Consider the following 13,402-nt stretch of genomic DNA (forward strand, 5'->3'; position numbering starts at 1 on the left):
CCTAGAAACTGGGTTAGGGGTGGGCCAAAACATTCACGTGGGACATACCCATATTGCCACACGACTCCCAGTTACAATCCTTTATGAGGATTTAACCCTGAAGGCCCCAGCACTGGTGGACACGGGCTCTGAAGGGAATCTGCTAGACAGCAGATGGGCCAGGGAGGCAGGGCTCCCTCTGGTGGCGTTTACCTCGCCTGTGCAGGTGCGAGCACTAGATGGCTCCCTACTCCCTCTAATCACACATAAGACACCACCAGTAACTCTGGTGGTGTCAGGAAACCACCGGGAGGAGATCGAGTTTTTTGTGACTCCTGCCACCTCCCGTGTGATTCTCGGGTTCCCCTGGATGTTAAAACACAATCCCCGGATCGATTGGCCATCCGGGGTAGTGGTTCAGTGGAGCGAGACCTGCCATCGGGTATGTTTAGGTTCCTCGGTTCCTCCCGGTTCCCAGACTAAGGAGGAGGTCAGAGTCCCGCCCAATCTTGGGACGGTGCCGGTGGAGTACCATGACCTTGTAGATGTGTTCAGTAAGGATCTGGCGCTCACCCTTCCCCCGCACCGTCCGTACGATTGTGCCATTGATTTGGTTCCAGGCGTTGAGTTCCCGTCCAGCAGGCTGTACAACCTCTCACGACCTGAGCACGAATCAATGGAGACCTACATCCGGGACTCTTTAGCCGCCGGGTTGATCCGGAATTCCACCTCCCCGATGGGTGCAGGTTTCTTTTTTGTGGGTAAAAAAGACGGCGGACTTCGTCCATGCATTGATTATAGGGGGCTGAATGAAATCACGGTTCGTAATCGATACCCGTTGCCCTTGTTGGATTCAGTGTTCACGCCCCTGCATGGAGCCCAGATTTTCACTAAGCTAGATCTTAGAAATGCGTATCACCTGGTTCGGATCCGGAAGGGAGACGAGTGGAAGACGGCATTTAACACCCCCTTAGGTCACTTTGAGTACCTGGTCATGCCGTTCGGCCTCACAAACGCCCCTGCGACGTTCCAAGCATTAGTTAATGATGTCTTGCGGGACTTCCTGCACCGATTCGTCTTCGTATATCTAGACGATATACTCAGATTTTCTCCGGATCCTGAGACTCATGTCCGGCATGTACGTCAGGTCCTGCAGCGGTTGTTGGAGAACCGGCTGTTTGTGAAGGGCGAGAAGTGTGAGTTTCACCGCACCTCTTTGTCCTTCCTGGGGTTTATCATCTCCCCCAACTCCGTCGCTCCTGATCCGGCCAAGGTTGCGGCGGTGAGAGACTGGCCCCAACCCACCAGCCGTAGGAAGCTGCAACAGTTCCTCGGCTTTGCAAATTTCTACAGGAGGTTCATTAAGGGCTACAGTCAGGTAGTTAGCCCCCTGACAGCCCTGACCTCTCCAAAAGTTCCCTTCACCTGGTCGGATCGGTGCAATGCCGCGTTCAAGGAGTTGAAACGGCGCTTCTCGTCTGCACCTGTTCTGGTGCAGCCCGATCCTAGTCGCCAGTTTGTGGTTGAAGTGGACGCCTCGGACTCAGGGATAGGAGCCGTGCTATCTCAGAGCGGAAAGGCCGATAAGGTCCTTCACCCGTGTGCCTATTTTTCCCGCAGGTTGACCCCGGCCGAACGGAACTATGACGTCGGCAGTCGAGAACTCCTTGCGGTGAAAGAGGCTCTTGAAGAGTGGAGACATCTGTTGGAGGGAACGTCCGTGCCATTCGCGGTTTTCACTGACCACCGGAACCTGGAGTATATCAGGACCGCCAAGCGGCTGAACCCCAGGCAAGCCCGCTGGTCACTGTTCTTCGGCCGTTTTGACTTCCGGATCACCTACCGCCCCGGGACCAAAAACCACAGATCGGATGCCTTGTCCCGGGTGCATGAAGACGAAGTCAAAACGGAGTTGTCGGATCCACCGGAACCTATCATCCCGGAGTCCGCTATCGTGGCCACCCTCACCTGGGACGTAGAGAAAACCGTCCGGGAGGCCCTGGCACGGAGCCCGGATCCCGGAACTGGGCCGAAGAACAGACTTTATGTCCCACCAGAGGCCAGGGCTGCAGTTCTGGACTTCTGTCACGGCTCCAAGTTCTCCTGTCATCCAGGGGTGCGTAGGACCGTGGCAGTTGTCCGGCAGCGCTTCTGGTGGGCATCCCTGGAGGCCGACGTCCGGGATTATATCCAGGCCTGCACCACCTGCGCCAGGGGCAAGGCTGACCACCGCAGGGCATCGGGACTTTTCCTGGTTCTCTCCCTCAGCCCCAACCAGTCCCAGCAGAAGACTGCCCCTCCCTGAGCCTGGTTCTGCTGGAGGTTTCTTCCTGTTAAAAGGGAGTTTTTCCTTCCCACTGTAGCCAAGTGCTTGCTCACAGGGGGTCGTTTTGACCGTTGGGGTTTTACATCATTATTGTATGGCCTTGCCTTGCAATGTGGGGCGCCTTGGGGCAGCTGTTTGTTGTGATTTGGCGCTATATAAAAAAAAAATTGAAAAAATTGAATTGAATTGACTTCTCCAGCCGCTGCCTGTGCCTCATCGCCCCTGGTCCCACATCGGCCTGGATTTTGTCACGGGCCTCCCGCCGTCCCAGGGCAACACCACCATCCTCACGATAGTGGACCGATTCTCCAAGGCGGCCCACTTCGTGGCCCTCCCGAAGCTCCCGACTGCCCAGGAGACAGCGGACCTCCTGGTCCACCACGTCGTCCGGCTGCATGGGATTCCAACAGACATCGTCTCCGATCGCGGTCCCCAGTTCTCCTCACAAGTCTGGAGGAGCTTCTGCCGGGAACTGGGGGCCACGGTGAGTCTCTCGTCCGGGTATCATCCTCAGACCAACGGGCAAGCAGAACGGGTAAACCAGGAGGTGGAACAGGCCTTGCGCTGCGTGACGGCCGCGCACCCGGCAGCCTGGAGTACCCATTTGGCCTGGATCGAGTATGCCCATAACAGCCAGGTGTCTTCAGCCACCGGCCTCTCCCCTTTTGAGGTGTGTCTGGGGTATCAGCCCCCGTTGTTTCCGGTGGTTGAGGGAGAGGTCGGTGTGCCCTCGGTCCAGGCCCACCTGCGGAAGTGCCGTCGGGTGTGGCGCGCCGCCCGTTCTGCTTTGCTAAAGGCCCGGACGAGGGCAAAGGCCCATGCAGACCGTCGGCGGACCCCGGCCCCTGCGTATCGGCCAGGGCAGGAGGTGTGGTTGTCCACAAAGGACATTCCCCTCAAAGTGGACTCCCCCAAACTACAGGACCGTTACATCAGCCCCTTCAAAATCCTTAAGGTCATCAGTCCAGCCACAGTGAGGCTTCAGCTTCCGGCCTCACTGCGGATCCATCCTGTTTTCCATGTGTCCCGGATAAAACCGCATCACACCTCACCCCTCTGTGCTCCGGGTCCGGCGCCGCCTCCTGCCCGGATCATCGATGGCGAGCCGGCTTGGACTGTGCGCCGGCTCTTGGATGTCCGTAGGATGGGCCGGGGCTTCCAGTATTTGGTGGACTGGGAGGGGTACGGACCCGAAGAACGCTCCTGGGTGAAGAAGAGCTTCATCCTGGACCCGGCCCTCCTGGCCGATTTCTACCGCCGCCACCCGGACAAGCCTGGTCGGGCGCCAGGAGGCGTCCGTTGAGGGGGGGGTCCTGTTGTGTGGGCCGCTGAAGAGGAGGTACTGCTGGCCCACCACCACCAGAGGGCGCCCTGTCTGGAGTGCGGGCTCCAGGCACCAGAGGGCGCTGCCGCCTCACAGGAGCAGCCGGGGTGACAGCTGTCACTTATCACCTACAACAGCTGTCACCAATCATCTGATCAACAGTGGTATATCAGCAGGACGACATCTCCACCTCTTTGCCGAGATATCGCTCTACCTAGAAGGTACCGTACTCAGCTGACTGTGTTTTTTGACAGTAACCCTTTACTACTTTTGTGCGTTAACTAGCAGATATTCTTCCAACGAGAGGTGGAGGTGGTTTTCCCGCCTTACGGATTACTGGGTGCAAACGCACCCACATTTAACTGTTTTTGTTCCTCGCCAGCAGTACCAGATCCGACACGCGGAGGCAGTGGCCACCTGGGAGTTCGGGACTTGGCGGCTCCAGTATTCCCGGGGTTCGATGGCGGAGGAAATCGTGTGGTTCCGGTTCTACTTTGGACAGACGTCTCTTATCTTCGAGCCTGCCCACGTGACACATTATTGTGAATTGACTTCTCTGTCTATTGTTGTGATCCGTTGTGTTTGTTGTGCATATTCACAACAGTAAAGTGTTGTTATTTGACTTCCTCCATTGTCCGTTCATTTGCGCCCCCTGTTGTGGGTCTGTGTTCCTACACTTTCACAACAGGCCAATCTCCAACCTTCTCTCAAAAATTCTTGAAAGGGTAGTTGTAAAACAGCTAACTGATCATCTGCAGAGGAATGGTCTATTTGAAGAGTTTCAGTCAGGTTTTAGAATTCATCATAGTACAGAAACAGCATTAGTGAAGGTTACAAATGATCTTCTTATGGCCTCAGACAGTGGACTCATCTCTGTGCTTGTTCTGTTAGACCTCAGTGCTGCTTTTGATACTGTTGACCATAAAATTTTATTACAGAGATTAGAGCATGCCATAGGTATTAAAGGCACTGCGCTGCGGTGGTTTGAATCATATTTATCTAATAGATTACAATTTGTCCATGTAAATGGGGAGTCTTCTTCACAGACTAAGGTTAATTATGGAGTTCCACAAGGTTCTGTGCTAGGACCAATTTTATTCACTTTATACATGCTTCCCTTAGGCAGTATTATTAGACGGCATTGCTTAAATTTTCATTGTTACGCAGGTGATACCCAGCTTTATCTATCCATGAAGCCAGAGGACACACACCAATTAGCTAAACTGCAGGATTGTCTTACAGACATAAAGACATGGATGACCTCTAATTTCCTGCTTTTAAACTCAGATAAAACTTAAGTTATTGTACTTGGCCCCACAAATCTTAGAAACATGGTGTCTAACCAGATCCTTACTCTGGATGGCATTACCCTGACCTCTAGTAATACTGTGAGAAATCTTGGAGTCATTTTTGATCAGGATATGTCATTCAATGCACATATTAAACAAATATGTAGGACTGCTTTTTTGCATTTACGCAATATCTCTAAAATTAGAAAGGTCTTGTCTCAGAGTGATGCTGAAAAACTAATTCATGCATTTATTTCCTCTAGGCTGGACTATTGTAATTCATTATTATCAGGTTGTCCTAAAAGTTCCCTGAAAAGCCTTCAGTTAATTCAAAATGCTGCAGCTAGAGTACTAACGGGGACTAGAAGGAGAGAGCATATCTCACCCATATTGGCCTCTCTTCATTGGCTTCCTGTTAATTCTAGAATAGAATTTAAAATTCTTCTTCTTACTTATAAGGTTTTGAATAATCAGGTCCCATCTTATCTTAGGGACCTCATAGTACCATATCACCCCAATAGAGCGCTTCGCTCTCAGACTGCAGGCTTACTTGTAGTTCCTAGGGTTTCTAAGAGTAGAATGGGAGGCAGAGCCTTCAGCTTTCAGGCTCCTCTCCTGTGGAATCAGCTCCCAATTCAGATCAGGGAGACAGACACCCTCTCTACTTTTAAGATTACGCTTAAAACGTTCCTTTTTGCTAAAGCTTATAGTTAGGGCTGGATCAGGTGACCCTGAACAATCCCTTAGTTATGCTGCTATAGACTTAGACTGCTGGGGGGTTCCCATGATGCACTGAGTGTTTCTTTCTCCTTTTGCTCTGTATGCACCACTCTGCATTTAATCATTAGTGATTGATCTCTGCTCCCCTCCACAGCATGTCTTTTTCCTGGTTCTCTCACTCAGCCCCAACCAGTCCCAGCAGAAGACTGCCCCTCCCTGAGCCTGGTTCTGCTGGAGGTTTCTTCCTGTTAAAAGGGAGTTTTTCCTTCCCACTGTCGCCAAGTGCTTGCTCACAGGGGGTCGTTTTAACCGTTGGGGTTTTTACGTAATTATTGTATGGCCTTGCCTTACAATATAAAGCGCCTTGGGGCAACTGTTTGTTGTGATTTGGCGCTATATAAATAAAATTGATTGATTGATTGATTGTTTCATTGCGTACAATATGAATCCAATATAATTCATGTTTTGTGAGGTCAACTTCATTTCATTTTTTAATATAGATCCTTTCCTGAATTTCAGGCCTGCAACACTTTCTAAAGAAGTTGGGATTAATAGTTATTACCAGCAGGTAAACGTAATCATGACTTGGTACAAAAGCAGTATCCACAAAAGACTGAGAAACCTATTGAAATGTTAAAAAACATTGTTCCTCAAACAAAGATTGGAAGGGATTTGCATATTTCTCCCTCAGCAGTGCATTAAACGAATCAAGAAATTTGGGAGAATTTCAGTGCATGAAGGGCAAGGAAGCAAGCCTAAACAGAACGCCCCAATCTCTGATCCCTCAGACGGTAATGCATCAAGAACCAACATTCATCAATAGCTGATATAACAACATAGACAAGCGATACTCATACTTTGGGGAAACTTTTAACGAGCACTACTATATGGAGTTACATTGACAAATGCCATTTAATACTCTAGTGTGCCAAAAAAGAGAAAAATGAAAACTTATGTTAACCACCAAAAGTGGCAATAGACTTCCCTGGGCCCAGAGACATCTGGGTTTTACAATCATACAGTGGAAACTGTGTGGTCAGACAAATCACGATTCCAGGTCTTTTTTGGAAGAAATGGACAGTATGAGCTACAGACTAAAGACAAAAATGACCAGATTAGCAGCAACAAATCCAAAAGCCATCATCTCTCAAGGTCGGGGGTTGTGTCAGTGCCCTTGGTAATGATAATTTACATTTCTGTGATGGCAGCATTAATGCAGAAAAGGACACTGAGATTTTAGAGCAACACATACTGCCTTCAAAATTACATTTTTTTCCAAGGATGTCTGCAATCAAAACCACATTCTGCACACATTACGCAGTTATGGCTGCAGGTGAAGAGGGTACAAACACAGGACTGTCCTGTCTGTGGTCCTGACCTGACCCCAATACAGACTGTGTGGAGAATTATGAAACACAAGAGAGGCAATGACAATGACCCTGTACTGTTGTACACCTTAAGACATGTTTGAAGGCAGAACAGGAAAAAATGTAACTCGAAACACTTAATTGCTTGTTATCCAAAATATCTTTAAAATTTTGTGAGAGGGAATGACAACATTCCAAAGTGGTAAATTATAGCATTCTAAATTTTGTTGGAATGTGTCACAGGCCTTAATTATAGGAATGGATGTATATTAGAACTAATTAAACAAAGCTGACCACACAAAACACATAATATCATGGCTTTATACTGTCTGTAACAAAACAGGAGTCAACGTAAATGTAAGAATCACTGCATTTTATTATTTACATTTGCATTTTCCTCAGAATCACAAGGTTTTCTGTTTTGTAGTTTTAATAGGATCCACATGAATAATTTGAGTAACTATCTCTGGTTGCTGACTGCTGTCTGTGCAGGGTGATTTGCTTTCAGCCTAAATTTTACTTTAAATTTCTTTGATTGTGTGGGAAAACAATTTACATATAAATAAATCCAATGCTGTGTAATGGACATGAATACTCGGAGGATTAGGGAACTAAGCAGGGTACTTCTCAATAAATATAGTCTGACCTGAATGAAAACGTTTTTTTGTTTGTTTTTGTAATCTGTGGAGATTTAAGGATGAGAGTATATTTTTGGTGCAGTTTTCTACAACCCCTGGCAAAAATTATGGAATCACCAGCCTCGGAGGATGTTCATTCAGTAGTTTTAATTTTGTAGAAAAAAAGCAGATCACAGACATGACAAAACTAAAGTCATTTCAAATGGCAACCTTCTGGCTTTAAGAAACACTATAAGAAATCAGGAAAAAAAATTGTGGCAGTCAGTAACGGTTACTTTTTTAGACCAAGCAGAGGGAAAAAAAATATGGAATCACTCAATTCTGTGGAAAAAATTATGGAATCATGAAAAACAAAAGAACGCTCCAACACATCACTAGTATTATGTTGCACCACCTCTGGCTTTTATAACAGTTTGCAGTCTCTGAGGCATGGACATAATGAGTGACAAACAGTAATCTTCATTAATCTGGCTCCAACTTTCTCTGATTGCTGTTGCCAGATCAGCTTTGCAGGTTGGAGCCTTGTCATGGACCATTTTCTTCAAATTCCACCAAAGATTTTCAATTGGATTAAGATCTGGACTATTTGCAGGCCATGACATTGACCCTATGTGTCTTTTTGCAAGGAATGTTTTCACAGTTTTTGCTCTATGGCAAGATGCATTATCATCTTGAAAAATGATTTCATCATCCCCAAACATCCTTTCAATTGACGGGATAAGAAAAGTGTCCAAAATATCAACGTAAACTTGTGCATTTATTGATGATGTAATGACAGCCATCTCCCCAGTGCCTTTACCTGACATGCAGCCCCATATCATCAATGACTGTGGAAATTTACATGTTCTCTTCAGGCAGTTATCTTTATAAATCTCATTGGAACGGCACCAAACAAAAGTTCCAGCATCATCACCTTGCCCAATGCAAATTCGAGATTCATCACTCATCACATCATTCATCCAGTCATCCACAGTCCACGATTGCTTTTCCTTAGCCCATTGTAACCTTGTTTTTTTCTGTTTAGGTGTTAATGATGGCTTTCGTTTAGCTTTTCTGTATGTAAATCCCATTTCCTTTAGGCGGTTTCTTACAGTTCGGTCACAGACGTTGACTCCAGTTTCCTCCCATTCGTTCCTCATTTGTTTTGTTGTGCATTTTCGATTTTTGAGACATATTGCTTTAAGTTTTCTGTCTTGACGCTTTGATGTCTTCCTTGGTCTACCAGTATGTTTGCCTTTAACAACCTTCCCATGTTTTTTGTATTTGGGCCAGAGTTTAGACACAGCTGACTGTGAACAACCAACATCTTTTGCAACATTGCGTGATGATTTACTCTCTTTTAAGAGTTTGATAATCCTCTCCTTTGTTTCAGTTGACATCTCTTGTGTTGGAGTCATGATTCATGTCAGTCCACTTGGTGCAACAGCTCTCCAAGGTGTGATCATTCCTTTTTAGATGCAGACTAACGAGTAGATCTGATTTGATGCAGGTGTTAGTTTTGGGGATGAAAATTTACAGGGTGATTCCATAATTTATTCCTCAGAATTGAGTGAGTCCATATTTTTTTCCCTCTGCTTGGTCTAAAAAAGTAACCGTTACTGACTGCCACAATCTTTTTTCTTGATTTCTTATAGTGTTTCTTAAAGCCAGAAAGTTGCCATTTGAAATGACTTTAGTTTTGTGTCATGTCTGTGATCTGCTTTTTTTTTTCTACAAAATTAAACAACTGAATGAACATCCTCTGAGGCCGGTGATTCCATAATTTTTGCCAGGGGTTGTAGAATAAAGCTCATGGCTCAGTTAGGAGGATATTGAGGTTTGTACAATAAAGCAAGATGTGATGTATACTTTGGAAAGTGCAACAAGCAAAATCTAAAGAAAATGCTTTAGTTAGTAACACTCACTTTAAGTTTGTCCAAATCAAATTAACAATGTGTGCTCAATACTATTTAATTTAATTTGGCTCAACCTAATCCATTTATATGTTGCCAAGTTTGGTCCAAGAGTTCTCATCTGTGGTGTAACAGCTTTGTTAAAACTGTTTGTTTGACTTTTTAAGAAGAATTTTTATCATACACAAAAGACGGCAAATAAAAATGGGCATTAAAATCATTCACGTGTCATGTTGGTGTACCCTAGGTTGTCTTGCTGACTGAGAATAGACATATAGAGACCAACGTATAAATAGACCACTGATACAATAATTTAACTCTGTACTCATCGTTCACAATAATGCAGCTGTCACAACATGATGATTTAGCCAGCGTATGTTGCCGGCCCCATTTCCACCGAGCGGCCCGGGTTGGTACAGCACGGTATGGTCCGGGTTTGAACGGTTATGTCTGGCTTAGTTCGCATTTCCATTGTCAGCAGAACCCTTTTGTCTGGTAGGCGGAGCATATAGATGTTGACAAGCACGACATCGAGAGCGCATAAGCTTTCGCGCGGCCTCGCCCCTTCCACTCAGAGGCCAAACAGTAATTATCATCTTTTTAAAAATTGAATTGAATTGAATTTTTGTCTTGGTGGATCATGGAATTTATTTTGACCGCGTGCAGAATGCTGAGGAATCGACTGATATCTGTGGTAAATGTTGACGTGTATCATTGAGGCGCTGTGATTTTCAAATTTTAAAATGCTGATTTTCTTGATGTCACAAAAGTGCTGGCATTCTCTGGGCATGCTTTTAAAACACTACATTTCTTCAGCCACAACAAGGAATTAAAGTATTTACAGACATTGTTTTCCAAAATCAGGACGCTTTATGTATGAGATGCGTTTTCGTCAGGCTGTGTTGATGAATCTGACTAAAACAAACAGGTCAGATTAAAACTTTAATATTTACTCCGTGTGCCAATGGTTTTAATATTTGAAACAGTCTGAACTGTTTGAATGATTGCAGCTTTCAGTTGCTGATCCAGTAATGGACAGTATCAATGGACGTTTTTCGACTCATGAGTGTCTTACAAGTAACGTGTGCCAACAATCGCGTAACTTACCTACAACTTATGTCCCATGTGTGTGGCACGTATGAGCCATGCACTGGCATGTATTGAAAATATTGTGCATGCCCAAAATTTTTCAATGAACATGCCTTACTATGATGTATACCATCGTGCTTCAACATGTTCTTAACTTATACTAAACTTACCCATAACTTATTAGATGTACGCCAGCGTGTTCGGCGTATTTTTAATATGTCTTTGCAAACGGTAAATTGTCAGCGGCGACAAGGACATAATGTAGCTCTATTGTTCTACTTTTGTCTGTGCTTTGGGTTTCTTCTTCCAAACATCTGCCAGCCACAATTTGCACAGCATTGAATTTAGCTAGCTAATTTAGCTTTAGATTTGCATCATTGTCCCGGCTGTCACAGTAACTTTGGCTCATATTGAAGTTGCTTTTTGTGAACATTTGATTATTAAAATCTATTAATATCTGCCATCCTTTTGTGTTATTATTTTCTCAAGTTTATTACCAACAGGAAGTGGCATCATGCCCCCCACTGACATGGTTATGTTGCTTTCAGAACATCGGAAGTTTAGACATTCCGACATCTAGCTCTTGGAAAAATCTCTTGAATGTTATGTTGGGCTGGAATTTTCACTTGGAAACTCTTCAGGAAATTGAGCAACCCAAGGTATTATGCACTCAAGTTAGCGTCACAGCCATGGTGGCCCCCTTTGCCACTGGTGAGACAACAATTTTACTAATGTTAAATAATTTTTAACAAGACATTACTGTTATATGTAATATATTCACATTCGATGTACAATTAGTTACATTACCAGCACTACACATCTGCAAAAACATCTTTGACAATTGCATTTAGCCTAGCTCTATTGTGGTGTGTAGATCTGTGGTAATCTCATGAACCCACTTTCCCCATAAATAGGGCTTTTGTTGTTGTTTTTTTTTATGTCAGGTCTTTCCAAATGTCCAAGGATAATATGATCCACATGGTCAGCTTTATTTCCTCAAACTGAATCCCGACAAACTTTTTCTTTTACAACCCCAATTCCAGTGAAGTTGAGACATGGTGTAAAATGTAAATAAAAACAGAATACAATGATTTGCAAATCCTCTTCAACCTATATTCAATTGAATACACAACAAAGACAAGATATTTAATGTTCAAACTGATAAACTTTATTGTTTTTATGCACATATTTGCTCATTTTAAAATGGATGCCTGTAACACGTTTCAAAAAAGTTAGGACAGTGGTATGTTTACCAATGTGTTACATCACCTTTCCTTCTAACAACACTCAATAAGCGTTTGGGAACTGAAGACACTAATTGTTGAAGCTTTGTAGGTGAAATTCTTTCCCATTCTTGCTTGATGTACGACTTCAATTGTTCAACAGTTTGGGGTCTCCATTGTCGTATTTTGCGCTTCATAATGCGCCACACATTTTCAATGGGTGACAGGTCTGGACTGCAGGCAGGCCAGTCTAGTACCTTTACTCTTTTACTATAAAGCCACACTGTTGTAACACGTGCAGAATGTGGCTTGGCATTGTCTTGCTGAAACTTTCAGGAACGTCCCTGAAAAAGACGTTGCTTGGATGGCAGCATGTGTTGCTCCAAAATGTGGATGTACCTTTCAGCATTGATGGTGCCATCACAGATGTGTAAGTTGCCCAAGTCATGGGCATTAACACACCCTCAGACCATCACAGATGCTGGCTTTTGAACTTTGCGCTGATAACAGTCTGGATGGTCTGTTTCCTCTGTTGTCTGGAGGACACAGCGTCCATGATTTCCAAAAACAATTTGAAATGTGGACTCAGCAGACCACAGCACACTTTTCCACATTGTGTCTGTCCACTTCAAATGAGCTCAGGCCCAGAGAAGGCGGCAGCATTTCTGGATGTTGTTGATGTATGGCTTTCACTTTGCATGGTAGAGTTTTAACTTGCACTTGTAGATATAGCGACAAACTGTTAACTGACAGTGGTTTTCTGAAGTGTTCCTGAGCCCACGCAGTAAGATCCTTTACACAATGACATCGGTTTTTAATGCAGTTCCGCCTGAGGGATTGAAGGTCACGGGCATTCAATGTTGGTTTTCGGCCTTGCCGCTTAAGCATAGAAAGTTCTCCAGATTCTCTGAAGCTTCTGATTATATAATGGACTGTAGATGATGGAATCCCTAAATTCCTTGCAACTGAACATTGAGAAACATTGTTCTTAAACTGTTGGATTATTTTTTCACGCAGTTGTTCACAAAGTGGTGATTCTTGCCCCATCTTTGCTTGTGAACAGCTGAGCCTTTTTGTGGGTGCTCCTTTTATACCCAATGTTCCAAACAGGTGTTGTTTGAGCATTCATCAACTTTCCCAGTCGTTTGTTGCCCCTGTCCCAACTTTTTTGAAATGTGTTGCAGGCATCCATTTCAAAATGAGAAAATATTTGCACAAAAACAGTCTATCAGTTTGAACATTAAATATCTTGACTTTGTGGTGTATCCAACTGAATATAGGTTGAAGAGGATTTGCAAATCATTGTATTCTGTATTTATTGACATTTCACACAACGTCCCAACTTCATTGGAATTGAGGTTTTACGTCTATGTGAAGTACTACATAGGTCCTGAGGCCAGTTTGGCACCATTGCTTATCTCCGGATATAGCATGAAGCGAATGAGAGTCTATGCCTCCCTCTGGATGTGGTGCCAGTTCATTGGAGGTTACTTCCCCAGCCAAGGCCGGTGCACATTTACGGCTGGATAAACTGGGACAATGGAGATGTCTTATC

Source organism: Thalassophryne amazonica, chromosome 16 (assembly GCF_902500255.1).
Source record: "Thalassophryne amazonica chromosome 16, fThaAma1.1, whole genome shotgun sequence".
NCBI classification, from domain to species: domain Eukaryota; kingdom Metazoa; phylum Chordata; class Actinopteri; order Batrachoidiformes; family Batrachoididae; genus Thalassophryne; species Thalassophryne amazonica.